This window comes from Equus caballus, chromosome 5 (assembly GCF_041296265.1).
Source record: "Equus caballus isolate H_3958 breed thoroughbred chromosome 5, TB-T2T, whole genome shotgun sequence".
Lineage (NCBI taxonomy): Eukaryota > Metazoa > Chordata > Mammalia > Perissodactyla > Equidae > Equus > Equus caballus.
The window spans coordinates 61,509,234-61,524,137 of NC_091688.1; the positions used below are offsets into that span (position 1 = coordinate 61,509,234).

General features: G+C 47.5%; 2 long non-coding RNA genes across 2 annotated transcripts in view; both read left to right on the top strand.

Annotated features, from left to right (window-relative positions):
- LOC111773554 (uncharacterized) overlaps positions 1 to 14,904 on the top strand; it is a 148,629-nt gene that overhangs the window by 68,138 nt on the left and 65,587 nt on the right. The window lies entirely within an intron of this gene.
- On the top strand, positions 3,335 to 8,486 carry LOC138924373 (uncharacterized). The gene is made up of 2 exons (XR_011439419.1): positions 3,335 to 3,530; positions 5,004 to 8,486. It is a non-coding gene; the product is annotated as an uncharacterized lncRNA (long non-coding RNA).

Below are 14,904 nucleotides of genomic sequence, written 5' to 3' on the forward strand. Positions count from 1 at the left end.
GACTCCTGCTGGGCATGTCTCTTAGCCCTGTGGACTCCTCACCCTGTGGGGACGGGCATAACCAGGAAGAGGAGTGGACGTCAGGGGTCCCTAAACTGTGGAGCCAAGACCAGAGGCCCTGGCTGCCCCCATGGATCCCATACATTTGATTTTCCCTCCACCCATCCCTCTAGGCTTTGCTGCCTTCCTATTCCTGGAGACGTTCCTGTCAGTAGACGGCAAGGGCAGAGCTGTAACCGCAAGTGGAACTGCAGACCTGAGACCTCTTCTTTACTTTTATCACCTTTCTGATTCCAGCCAAGAATGTGTCGTGATTCCAAAACACGCTCAGCAGCACTGTGTTAGGTCTATTCTGGTTTCTGCATTGATTCACAATGAATAAAAATTAAGTACTAAATTTTATGGACTCCTTAAAAAAAAAAATTCCTCCTCTTTAAGCTTTAACTATCTAGTGCCTCCGGGAGCCAAAGGCAACTTTTAATTAGCACCTAACTACTGCAAAGAGAGGAACTCTGATAATTGCCCAGCAACCTTAAATTGCAGCCTTCTCTCACTTGCAATGCGCCTCCAAGTACATGTCTGAACATAGTCTATCCAGCTTTTGGGGAGCCCTTCCAGACTCATTTTAACTATAAATACTGCCCTGGTCATTGCAGCCCTAACTCTCACTTGTCTGATCTCCCAGTTATGTGCCCAAATACAACACCTCTCCCACCTTCACCCCTAGCCCAGGTTGCCTTGTGTTAGTGGTGAACTCCCCATGTCCATGCTGGGTCTTCCTGTTAGTTTCTCCAGATAAGTAACGTGATGGTAGGAAACACATCTCAAGCGGTTCTTATTAGTCATGTGACTTTCTTTATATTTTAACGAGTTCCCAAGTATGAACAAAGGAGAGAAGTGAGAGAGTTACAGCACCAGGTAGCAGTTGCTCACTTCGCTTACACGGTGTGGAGGGAGCTGTTCTCTGGGGCGACGGTTCTCAAGCTTTCGTGTTCGAGCAGCTTGTAAAAAGTGCAGATGCCCAGCCTTATTGACTCAGAGTCTCCCAGGGATTCTGAGGCAGACCAAGATTTGAGAACAACTTTCCAGGGCATGACTTGCAAAACCAAATCTACAGACAGGAAATATCACATGAGTTTTTAAAAACCAAAATTTTTTTTTAAGAAAAAGAAGTTTCTTAATGAATGCTGAGAAAATACCAATGGAGTATGTTCTGAGAACATAGACACAGACACATACACACAAATATAAATTCTAACTAACAAAAACACCATAAACATCAAATGCAAAATTGCCTGGTAGGTTTAATTCATTTATGATGAATCCTAGGTTTATTTTCAGCCCTGGTCTGTTTGCATTTGACCTTCCTAGCTGTCTTCCAGTTCTCTGTCATTTCTGTAGTTTTGCTCATTAACTGTTGGATTTTACTGCCCTGAGGAAGACATTGACTCCCTGGGTTGGGCTTCCTAACGCTGGCTCTTCAGAACCCACCCTTCATTCCACCTACTGCCTGAGTGCTTGTCTGGCACATAGGACTGTCCCCTCACTCTGCTGCTTTACTCAAGGTTTAAGAGGCAGAATTAAATACTTTAAATAGTCTCATAATTCCTCACACGTATTTAAAAGTCCAAAGTATAAACAAATAAATGTTTGGCTTATTCTGTGTTCCAACCGAGTCAAAGTATCCTTTAGACTTTGGAGAGACGATTAGAAAGCCATCCTCTGAAGCTGAAAAAAGAGGATGAGTTTAGAATACACATAACTATCCCTCTATGAATGTGTGAATGTATCTCCAGTGAGTGTAGACCAATTTGAAAATCTCCTCAAGAAACAAAGATGTCTCCTATATCTTCACAAATTAAAATGTGATGCGAAGTGGTATAATTAACTGCAATATGTTTAAGGCAATGTTGTCAAACAGAAGGTTGGGTACTGTCTTGACTCCAGATAAAAAGGAACCCCAAATGAAACATTTTTCAGCACATGCACCTGCTATTCCATTGCCTTTGTAGGTATATTCTTAGAGTAGAGAAGGGATATACTCAAATAGAACATATGTTCCAGAACAGGACAAAATTTCTAATAGAAAATTTCAAATTTCTAATTTTATACTTGACTTCTTAACCTGGCCCAGTGTGTTTTAATTCATTTATATTGTGTCTCAGATTTTTTTGTTCCTTACTAGTTTTTCCACACGTTTGTAATTATTCTGATTAACCATTGCTTTAACTTTTGTTCTGAGATTGGCCCTTGAAACTAGTTTCAACTTAAAAAGTTGGACTCATGGAAACAGAGAGTAGACTGGTCGTTGACAGGGGCTGGGGGTGGGGGAAACAGGGAGAGGTTGATCAAAAGGTAAACTTGAAGGGCTGGCCTGGTGGCGTAGTGGTTAAGTTTGAGCACTCTGCTTTGGTGACCCAGGGTTTGCTGGTTTGTAGCCCGGGTGCAGACCTATGCACCACTTATCAAGCTATGCTGTGGCAGGCGTCCCACATATAAAGTAGAGGAAGATGGGCACGGATGTTAGTTCAGGGCCGGTCTTCCTCAGCAAAAAGAGGAGGATTGGCAGGGGATGTTAAGTCAGGGCTAATTTTCCTCCAAAAAAAAGGGTAAACTTCCAATTATAAGATGAATAAGTTCCAAGGATCTAATGTACAGCATAGTGATTGCAGTTAACAATACTGTATCGTATGGGGCCTTTTGCACAATCCACTTGGGGGGCCTGGGGTTCACTGGTTCGGATCCTGGGCCTGGACCTAGAGCTACTTATCAAGCCACACTGAGGCAGCATCCCACACAGAAGAACCGGAAGAATCTACAACTAAGATATACAACCATGCACCGGGACTTTGGGGAAGAAGAAAAAAAGAGGAAGATTGGCAACAGATGTTAGCTCAGGGCCAATCTCCCCCCTAAAATAAAGAATAAGGTAAATTAGAAAAATATAATACTGTATTGTATACTTGAAATTTTTGAAAGTAGGTCTTAAACATTCTCACCAAAAAGGAAAACAAAATTGGTAACTCTGTGAGGTGATGGACATGTCAATTAACTTAAGTGTGGGAGTCACTTCACAGTGTACATGTATATCAAATCATCATGTACCCTTTAAATTATTAGAACTTTATTTGTTAGTTATATCTCAATAAAGCTTATGTCCCCTAAATATAGTTTCGATATCTCCTAAGACCTTCAGCTCCCTTTGTCCTGGCTCCTCTCCCGCCCGGCAGCTGTTGGCCGAGCCCCCCTGAAGACGATCTGCTCGGAGTCTCTTGAGAAGAAGGCAGCGTGGGTGGCTCCTCCCGTCAGTGCCAGAAATGCAAACCTGAGAGCTGCATTTGTCCTCGCATCCTCGGAGCAGGGTGCGCGAGGAGAAGAGCCTCATGCGGAAGCGGTGTTGGCCACCCCTCAGCATGGACAGCCATCGCCTGGTCCTCTCCCCACTCGCCAGACAGTAAACAGCTTACCTACGGAGACTGAGAACTTGTACATCTAATTAGAAGAGACGCAAAGGAGACACTGCCAGGCAGGTACTGAGAGCAAGTATTTAAAAAATAATAAAATAAAGAATTATTAATTATCACAATTTATTATTTAAAAACAATAACCATGCTTTGTTCTATGCATTTTACATCTATTACTTTAATTCTCAAGACAATCTTACGAGACAGTCACTAATATTATCACCATTATACAGATAAGGAAACTGAAGCACAGAGTTGTTAAGCAACCTGTCTAAGATCACACAGCTAGTAAGTACCAGAACTAGAATTCCAATTTTGTCTGATTCCAGGGTCCAGGCTTTTGACTAGTATGTTATACTAACATCTCTGTAGTGTGGAGTAGAGCAAAGCTGACATTAGGAGTTGTGACAGACCGAGAGATTAACCACCCTGGACGCCGGGCTTAGAATACCGTGACCAACCCAGGCCCCAACAGATGCTGGGCTGATGCTGCCTTGATCAGGATGGGCCCTGGAACAAAGTAGGCCTGAGGCCGCCGGTAGAGGACAACAGTGCCTGGGACACATCTAGGAAGGACACAAGCTGACAGTCTCTTCATTTCCTCACTTTACTTTAACTTTGTCCAAAACAGCTGCTCTTTATAGATGTGTAATTTGGTTGGCTGATGGAAACCAGAGTTCAAATTCCAGAGGACAGTGACAAAACTTCTGTAAAGGAGGGGCTCCAGGATGACAATTGGTGGAAGAGGAGGAGGCAGGCTGGGGGACTTGTCTTGAAGCTATTTTGTACAGTGAGTCCTGATTTCACTGTGAACGGTATATTTGCTTAGGGTAGCTTGGGGGTGATGGAGATTGAGGGGGACTAAAGTTCCCTCCTCAAGCCGTTCCCTGGTCTGCCACTGGCGTGAGCTGGATGCAGCGTTGTTAGTAAGTGGCTAAGTTCAGCTACCTCTCCATGTGTGTGGTGTGATGGTGTGCTTGTGCCCTCAGAAACACAGAACAGTCAGGCGTCCTAGAGACCCAGAGTCCTGGAGCTTCTCTTCTGAGCAGTGGGAACACGGCTAGCGGGTCTGAAATCTGCCGGGCTGTGGAACAGAAGAGGAGGAGCTTGGGACTCTGCTCTCTGGGATGGGAGCGTGCTTAGTGATCAAGAGTGGATAAAATTCCATTAGAGGTAAATGTTGTCAGACAGCAGGCTGGAAAGATATATTTTAAGCTGAGAAATTACTTAATAAATTCAGACCAACACTCTGTGACATTTCCCACAAGACTTTAATGCTGTTTACAAATTCCAGAGAACACCCTGAGTTGTTTCTGGCATGGGCTTATGATTTATTTCAAAGGAAAATGGGACAGAGTGTGTGGGTTTGTGTTTAATGTGAAAAGGGATTTGGAGATGAAAAGTCAACTGGCATGAAAGATTGCAGGGCAAATGCAAAGTAGCGGAGCATGTGGGTGGCCTTGGAGCATGTAATAGCGTATTGAGAAAGGAAGGGCCTCTCACCCTTCCTGCGCTAATCAAATAGTTCCATTTGCACAGGCCAACACCGCATTAAGGAGGACGAGTTAGGAGGCAAAGCCGGAGCCCGGCTTTCCGAAGCACTTCAATCCCGGAGACTTTCATATGGAGAACAGGCAAGCTTCCACCCCACGGAAGGAGGCCAGTCATCATTCATTCTCTGCAAAAGTCAACATTTAGAAGACATCACCTTCATCTGTAACAAGATGGACATCACTTAGACCAAAGGAAGGCATTCCTAAAGAAAATAAGACCTTGGACTAAGAATGTGAAGGAAGATCTGGGAGGAAATTTTCCACATCTGATACTCTGTGTTTCTTGGGAACAGAGGGATGGATTTGTTGACCTTGTGATTTCGTCTCTGTGTTCTTTGTAGTGTGGAGTAGAGCAAAGCTGGCATTAGGTCTCGAGTCCAGAGACCACACAGGGGTCAGGAAAAGGACTTGGCTGTGGGAGTGGTCCAGGGGTCAGTGGGTTCAAGTTCTGGGTGACCAGGGAGGCAGCAAGGTGGGGCCAGGCTGGCAGGGAGAGGACAAAGTGATGAAGGCTCTTCTCTCTCCCCTTCCATCTCTCCCCTTCTCTCAGGGAAACTCCGAGTCCCATTCATCTTCTTGCCATGGAGTATGTGGTCTGAATGGGAAACGAGGACAGTGACGTCCCCCATCTCTCTTGGAACAAAAAAATGACATTCCATTTGGTTTTGGAAAACACACAATATTCCACTTATAAAATATTCAATCACTGTCATTAATCCTCCCGCTGGGCTGGCCCTACCCCACTCAGGCATGAGCTGCAGACTTAGGCTGTGGCCGTAGGCCCAGGAACCTCTCCAGCTTCTCCTTGTGGACAATATAATTAGAGGCGACAGGGTCCTCTGTTCTCAGCGTTGCACTCTCCAGGGCAAGGGTCTGGGTCTGCCGGGACCTCCAGAGCAGTCTCTAGGCTTAAAGCTAAAGAGCCCCAATTGACCTGGGGCTTCCTGTGACTGGGCCGAGGATTTACAGAGAAGTTCTAGGCCTTGACAACGTTCACTCCTCTTAACGCAACAGTGGTACCAGCTCTGGAGGTTCCATCCCACTTGCCAAAGCTCAACTGCCTGCCGTAAGACGTGGGCAGCCCTCCCCATCCTGTGCTGGCCTGTTGTTCTTTTTTCCTCAAGTTTTTCTCTCTCACCTTCCTCTTCTCCTCTCAGATTTTTTCTTATTGTTTCAATATTTATTTATTTTTTGAAAACAGAATCTCAAAATGTCAGAGCTGGAAGGGGCTTCAGGAGCCACCAGGTCCAACCTCTTCATTTGACAGGGGAAGAAACTCAGGCCCAGAGAGGGTAAGGCAGTCGATGTTTTCCCCAAAGCTTCAAAGCAAGCATTTCCCCCTCTGTTCTTCACCGCAACCCCCGCCCCCCCCCCCCCCCCCCACAAGGAACCATCCAGTTGCCAGGAACCTAGGCTCCTTGACTGAGGAAGTACTCCCAGCCGTGCTGCCTGTGGCCAGGCATCCTGAGCATCCTCTGGACCTGCTGCACTCTCAGGTGACCAAATGAGGCACCAAGGTGGCACAAGCTGGCTGATGGCCTTTTATTTCTGGCTCCAGGGACTGAGTTTTCCGTGTATCATTCTGCTTTCTGCTAAAATAATCTTCCTGTCAAAGCCTTATTTTTCCTGCCCAGACTCTCTCTCTGTGTATCAGCTTCTTGTGCTTCCTGAGCCCTCTTGCTCTCATGGTTTGCACCATCCTAGGATGCATCCTCTAGGACTTACCTGGAGAATCATAGAAAGGATCTCTCCTCTCTTCCCTGCCCTGGGGGCTCTGTGCTCTTGCTCCTCCCAACCCCTGGATGCTCACCCTTTTCTCCTCACTCACCTTGCCTCCCTGAGACACCACTCAATCTTCGCCAGAGCTCCAGACTGACGTGGAGTTGGCATTTGGTGAAAGTTCCTCAGCACTTTTTAGGAGGGAGTTTTGAGCCTAAAAATGTAGGGAGGAGGGGTGGGTATTTTTCTTCTCTGGGGAAACTAGCTACTGGGTGTGGATGGCGTTTGGTCCATGTGACTGTCCTCTGAGCCTGACCCCCAAGCCCGAGGAAAGTCATGTAAGTTCTTGCTGTTGGAATGTTCCATTTGCTCCTGGAGAGACTGCCTGGCCTGGATTGGGAGGAGACTGTGGGTAACTGTCCTTAATGCCCAACTCCTGGCCCCAGGCTCCTACTAAGGGTGGGGACGGCGACCTCAGGGAAGGCTGGACAGATACCCCTGACACTCCCCATCTCTCCACCCCTTCAGGTCTCTCCAAAGGCCACCAGGCCCAGGAGTCTTAGCACCTGGGGTTTGGGCCAGCCCAGGATCAAAGAGTTGGGAAGATCCTAGGAGTCATCAACTTCTTCGTGTCTAGGAGGGGGAAAATGAAGGGCAGGAAGATGACGTTATCCCAAGTCCCCCAGTTTGTTGGTGACATAGCCAGAGCATGAGTGATCGCCCTTGCTTTCCAGGATGTAAGCGGCCATCACCAACACTACCTCCGTGAGCATCCCACAGCTCTGTGAGGTCAGCAGAACAGGGAGGTCATCCCATTTTCCCAGATGTGGAAAGAGTCCTCCCCAGTTCTCTGAGACCAGACTTCTTGGTCCCACTTGGGGTGCAGTATCACTTGGAGAGGTGCTGAGGGTCTTGGCAGACATTGGCCCTGGTTCCATACCAGCGCTGCCAAGACCTCCCTAGGGGTAGTTCTGTCACTATCTCTAATCCAAGGTCTCGGCTACCTCAAGGGCATGCATAAGAAGTGGGCAGCTAGTCCATGGTGGCTGGAAATTACAAAGTCCTTTTAGTTATGAAAAGGAGCGGGCATCACATTTTGTTTTGCACACGCATCAAGTCGCTTGGGGATGTAGAAGAGAAGGGGGTGGGTTGAACAGGGACGCCGACCTACCCCTCGACGCTCATGATACTCAGTCTGGTTCTGTTTTTCTCCTGTTCCTTTCAGCATTGCTCCATGATTCTAAAATGAAACATTCTGTTTTCCAATATAACCTTTCTAATGAAGGAGTTGAGCTAGTGACTCCAAGAAAAAATTAAATCACAGGAGCTATTTGACTCTGCATCTGCACATTCCCCGAGTGAAGTTGAGACTGGAAAAAAGTGGCTGGAATCCGCAATCCACTTGGCCTTGTTCAGCTGAAGCGGCCCACCTGCCAGCAGCTCCTGCAAAGCCTGGTCAGCCAGCCCCTGGAGAGTCACACGGAGTTAAAAAAACTCTGACAAGAACAAAGCTAAAGCTAAATAAGCCCTAGCAGCCAGGACAGAGCTTCTCTCTTATCACAGAAAGATAATTGCCTGCTCTGGCTTTGTCCTAATGCGGCCAGCAGCCTCGCTCAACACTCCCTCACCTCCAGGATGTCCTTTAATGATGAGGGGAAGGGTTCACTTGATGCCACGAACAAGGGCCATGGATCGCTGGGGTGAGGACTGAGCTGGACCTTCCACAATAAACATTTTCCTTCTAGAAGCAGCCCTTGTCCTAACACTGGCTCTGGGCTTCCTGTGATGCCCATTCATAAATGATTCAGGCCCTGCTTTTTGCAGAGCATTAAAGCTCTCTCTCCTTCCTTCACTTGGGAGCACAAACAGCAGCCCGGTGCTGGAATTTAATACCTGGTAAAGCTTTCAGGTTCAGGAATAATAAGGCAGTGCTGTAAACAGCATACAAATCCCACATCCAGCCAGCAATAGTTGCTAGCTTGGCGGGGGCTCAGGGGGAGAGGGAGAGAAAGTGCTGCTGTGGACCTATGTGGGGGCTCCCCTGGGAAAGAGATCATGCTCTTTTCAGGGGTGCAGCAGAGGGTGGCACTGCTAGGCTCCTGGGAAGCAGCATTCTTAGTTCTCTGTGAGCCTAGGACCAGCTGGTTTGATCATGTCTCAGGAAGGCAGACACCTCCCCAGGGCTGGTGGTCCCAAGGCCAGGCCACCAAGTAGGGTTTTCGTTACTATTCCACTGCCCACAGTTTGAGGGGGATGCAGTGCGAGTTCAAAGCCTGGACGTACGTTCCCGCTGCCTGCCAGGAGGCTGGAATCCTGTTGCTTTGGCCCCTGTGAGTCTGAAGTGCCAACTTTCTCAGTGCCCCTAACAATCTTAGCCTTGCTTCCGGGCCCACCTGGACTCCTTCAGAGAGCTTTCTTCAACAGTCCTGCCCAGTTTTGTAAAGTCAAGTGGAAGTAAATTTCTCTAACCTGTAATAACAGTGGTGCTGATATAGTGACAACAATCATGATAATAGCTAACATTTACTAAGCACATCTTTTGTGCTAAGTTCTCCTGTAAGTGCTCTTTTGTATGAAATCAGTCTCCTCTCACACAGGCGTATGAAACAGGTCATAACATTGAGGAAGTGGAGGCACTGGTCAGTTTGGATTTTATGTGCGCATGCGCATATGTGCGTTAGTCTTTTGCCTGCGCTGAGCTCTCCGAGGGGAGGCGGTGTGTTACACGGTGAGGATTGTGAGTGTTTGGGACTCTGCTGGGCAGGATCTGATCAGTTCTTATAGCAGCAACGTGAGGTAGTCAATATTCTGCCCATTTTTCAAATGAGGTTCAGAGACGTTAAGTAACCCTCTGACTGATCTCAAGTCACACAGCTTATAAGTGCCTCAGTTGGACATGGAATATGACCTCTGTGTCTTCTATTGTCTGGTGGTTGAATGCACAAGCCCACCACCACTTACCAGTTCTGTGACATTGGGCTTAACCTCTCTGCACTTCAGTTTCATTGTCTGAAACCTGGTAGGTAGAAGTACCTAATTCTAAAGCTGTGATGAGGAATGAATGAGATAAACGCATGTAAGGAGCTCAGAAGAGGGTCCCTGGCACACAGTAAGCACTCAATAAATGTTGGTTATTATTATCATGGCTCAATGCAACGCAATGCAACAAAGGGTACATGAGCACCGATGATGTGACTCTGGACCAGACGCTATAGTCAGTGCTTCTCTGGTTTATTCCTCTTCTCTACTTTCCATGGTGCCTTGAAAAGCGTTAAGCACCTAGTAGCTGATCAATGAATGCCTTCTGATTGATTTCTGCAATAAAGCTTGCAGATGGGTCCCAAAAGAGCTCTTCTGCCTATCATTGTGCATATCATCATCTGTCAGTCTTTGTCTTTCTTTTCCTCTCTGCTACACCCCATTTTGAAAGAACCAATGGCTGTGTGATGGTAAAAAAAAAACTGGTTCTGGGAGCCAGGTGACCTGGGGGTCTGCTTTAGGTTCTATACTGACTTTGACCTGGTTAAGTTAGTTCCAGCTTTTGGCCTCTGTAAGGGTTTGGCTTAGATGATATCTCAGATCCCTTGCATGCTTCAGTTCTTAGGGAAAGTGAGTATTAAGGGCAGGGACACCTTTCAACGCCCCCCAACTCCTAGCGCTTTGATCTCAACTTTAGAACTTGGCTGTGATTTTTAAATTGTTTTCAGCCAAGGAGGAGGATAAATAACTGTAAGACCACCCCCCCACCCCCACCACCCGTGTTTGGGTCCGCTCATCTCTCTACTCCTAACTATGGCTGTGCCCACACTGGCCACGCTCAGCATGCCTCCTTTCCTTTCGTAACCCCAGCTCAAGTCAGGGAAGGATTCTGTGAATATGTATGTGTGCACATGTGTGAAGTAGCTACTTTGGGGAAAATCCTGATTCTGAGCTACCCATTGGCACCTTTGGCTGCAACTTTTGGGAGGAAAGAGACAATAAGTGTTTAAACTTCACTGAAGTAGGCTAACTTTGGTCAACTTGTTGGGTTGCCTTCCAGGGCCCCTAGAACATGTATGTAGGGGATGTGGTGGAGGGAGTGGTCAAACCATATGCTTCATCTGAGCAAGTGGAGAAATGTGGCCTGGTTCACCCAGGAAAGTTGGGTGGAAAAATCAGGGCAGAAATTTGACATTGCTGAGGTGAGAGCGAAGAAGGAGGTCTCTCCATCCTAGACGATTGAGGCTTTCCCTTCAGGGATGTTGCCATGGGGAGAGGAAGCAGAGCTAAGGCAAACCCTCCAGGAATTGTTGTGAGACCCTACAGGCGCAATGCTTACCTGGGAGGCAGGAGTTGGAATCACGTGACAGGAAAAGGGAAGGCATGCCGTCTTTCTTGGAAATTTGGGATAAATTATGAGACTGCCTAACTTCTTCAGCACCATTAGGAGTTCTCTTTGGGATACTTCTTACAGAGGAAAGACTTGCTCTTACTCTTTGAATTAGCAGCAACTAAATCCTTGGTTGAAAAGGAAGTGGATGGACCTGGCAAGAAGGAGAGAAGGATGTGGAGGAGAAAGGGTAGGGAGGAGCCCTCTTCCTCCTCTCTGAGGGCAGGAGCAGCAGAGGCAGCTGGCCCCGCTTGTCTCCCCAGCCTGGCTTTGTCCTTTATTCTAAGACTACATATCCTAAAGGGTGTGTTGAAAGAGAATGTTTTTAAGAGTTGCCTTGTACCTGCCAAAACCATGGTCATGAGTTGGCAGGGCAAAGTCTCCTTGTGGACATCTGTGTGAGGGAGGCTCTTATTAGGCTCCTCATGTTCTCTTATCAAGTGCCTTGAGTACACCTTGTCCCAGCAGGTAGGGCCTGGGGTGTGAGCCTTCCTTGCCCTCTGTAGGGATCATGGGACTACAAAAGGAGTCAGGAGAGAGGACAGCAAATCGGGGAAATTTGTGACCTGGCAAAGGGAGCATGAGCCTGTGGGGTAGCACACCCAGGGCACCTTCTAAACCAGCAGACGAGCAGAGTCAGCTCCAAGACACGCCTCCAGCACCCACCCTTTCTGGGAAACCTTCCAGAAATCCTCCACCTTTGCTCCCCCTCACCCCCTGTATACCCCCCAATCTTAGCTCTTACTGTAACATATGGAAATGACTTGATGGCACTCGGTCTCCCCATATAGGAGATGTCCTTGAGGGACTGTGTCCCCCTTACCCTGCACTTCTGTGCTCAGCCGGGCTCAGGGTGCAGGAAGTGTGGGTCAGTTGGGCAAACTGAAAGCACCGCACATGGCACTCAAGTGTTAGCTTCCTTCCCTTCTAAATATTGTCACAATGACCTGACCCTGAGGATGAAGATCTTCACTTTGAAGACGTACAGCTTTCCAGCCAATGTCAGCTTCTACCTGCCTGCTCCCACTTTCCTGCCCTCCCAGCCCCCTGTCTCATGGCCTGTGCACAGGACACAGAGGCTTTGATCTTAGGCCACATTTTGCTGTTAGGCCTAACTAGCTGAGCATACCTACACTCCCTGTATAAATTCCAAAGCTGAGAGAGACAATTAGGGGGTCATCTACTGTGGGACATTGCCCATGCCTCATCTGTCTCCATTAGTATGCATTGCTGAGAGCTGGCTGTGGATCCCCGCTCCTCAGCACCCCTCCCCTAATGAACCCCATTTCAGATGGAGCAAGACAGAGCCACTCGGTTAAGAAATTATTTCTGCTTCCTGCCAAGGAGGAAGTCAGGAGCAAGAGCCTCTTCCTTGGGGGCGAATTATTTAATCACTTGTCTTTCCCCTTGAATCAATGCCACTAATGAACATCTTTTGCCTCTTCCTCCTTTCCCCTCTGCCCTCCCCCTTCGCCCATCAGCCTCTTATTATTCCAACTTCCTCTTCTTGCTTCTTCTGGTGTCATCAGTGACTACCTAGGGAAGGCTGGCCCACATTGCAACCCAGCTGTTCTCTACCTCTTCTCATCTTTCTCCCACCCAACCCTCACTTCCCCTTCGGGTCACAATCAGTCTGTTCTGGAATGATACCAGCTTCGGGGAACAGGAAATGCTTGTACCTGCCAGTGTCACATAAAAGAAAGACCCTGGGCTACCTCTGAGAGGGAGACTTCAGAACAAGGAGGTGGGTCTGGGCAGAGGGAGAGGGGAGCAGCAGAGTCATTTGTCATGGCTAAGTGGAAATTTATTGCCATACCCCCAGGGCTATAGAAAAGCTTCAGCTAAGCTCACAAAGGGAATAGGAAATTCAACAATTGCCAGAAAAAGAAGCCTCATCCCCAAATCAGTGTAAGGGCTGCTGATTCTTATTTCCAAGGTGTGGTGGCACTGGGCCCCCAGGCAGCTCTGGGGCATGGGTAGCCTGAGGTTGGATGGTATGAAGAACTGGGCTGCTCATCTCTTTGACAGCCCTGCAACTGTGGGCAGTAGCTGGCCAGGGGTCAAAGTGTGAGTTCTTCTGCCTGCCTCCTCCCCTTTCTGTGATGCTGGGGCGAGCTCCCTGGACACTGTGCTTACACTTCACGAGTCCTCAATCAGCAAGCCTGGATAACGTTTATTAAGGGCCTTGCACTTCCCTAGGCACCAGGTGGGATGTAAAAGGGTTTGATGTGTCCCCACTCCTCAAACTACTTGTAATCCAGTTGAGGAGAGAAGACTAATGCATGGATTGAAATTGACAAAACAGGGTTAATGTTGAATATGCACAAACAGGAGTGTGCACAAGAGAGAGTTCCAGGTGAGCTAGGAGTCCATTAATCAACTCATATTCCCTAAATTTGTACAGCAATTTGCAAAGTGCTTTCATACAGAAATTTATTTTCTTTTTCGATTCTTATGCCAATATTTCTGTGGTGAGCGATCACTATTTTACCATTTTAAAGATAGGGCAACTGAGGTGGAGAAAATTTAAGCTATAAGTTGACCTGAACACTAGTGTTCTGACTTTTGGTTCTCTACTCCTTTCATTATAATGTGTCAAGGATTTAAAGAAAGGAAGACAAGACTCAGGGTAAGTGGGACCTAGATAGTGAAAAGTAAAGGAAATTAAAATTCAAGTAGGAGAAATAGCATGAACAGTGTTGGATGAATGAATAAATCTACAAATGAATTCAAGAATGCCCTATGGCATGGGATAGTCAGGAGATGGAGAGGGGAGCAGCAGAGTCATTTGTCATGGCTAAATGGAAATTTATATTGCTACCATCCCAGGGCTAGAAAAAGGCTTCACTAGCGTCCAGGGCCGTTACTGCAGAATAGTGAGGGAGAAGGGTGAACCAGTTGGTGTGGCTAGATTATATAGAGGCCTAGGGATCCAGGCAGAGGAGTGTGGGTTGAAATGAGAGGCCCAGGGAAAGCCACTGAGGCTCTGGAAAAGAACCATCTCTCCCAAAGGCAGGAAAGTTGTTCCTACCTCTGTATATTCCATGCCTGGGAACATGGCCTCCCTAACGGCACAGTGGCATGGAGAGCAGAGCACTGCACCAAGTCAGAAGATGACAGTTCTGAGCCCAGATCCGTAGCTTCTAGTCCTTGGGCAAGTCTAATAACCTCTGCAAACGTCAGTTTCCCCACTTCTTCAGAGCTCAGTTGAAATGTAACTTCCCTGCTACTCTGATTAAGTCAGGCCCTGTGTCATACATCTTTGTGGCACCCTCCACTTCTCCCGTGTGGCACTTATCACAGTTGTAAACAGTGGTCTAACATGGTGGGTCCAGGAGGGCAGGGGCTGTAACTGTCATGCTCAGTGTTGAATCTCTGGCACTGAGCATGGAACTGGGGATGGTTCTCAAGAAGTGTTGGTTTGATGAATGAATGGATTTGTCAAACGGTATAATAATGTTAACTCACGGCACAAATGGGAGTATCAGAGGTCATCTCGTAAGTTCTTTGTAAAGCAGTAGATGAATGAGAGAGAGTACTGTTATTGGGACCTGGATAGAGACCACGTCAAGAGTCTGGAGGCAGGGACAACCTCCAGGATCAGTCATCCACGGTGATGTCCGGGTGGAGAGGGACTGAGAACGTCACAGATATTTGGAAGAAAAAAACGACAGAGCACAGTGCTCGGCTATCGATACACAGAACGAAGGAGAGAAAGAACTCAAGATTTCCAGGCAGAAAGATGAAGGAAATGGAAATGTCCTCAGGGCAGTGGTGAGGTGGCCAGGAGAGACCCCTT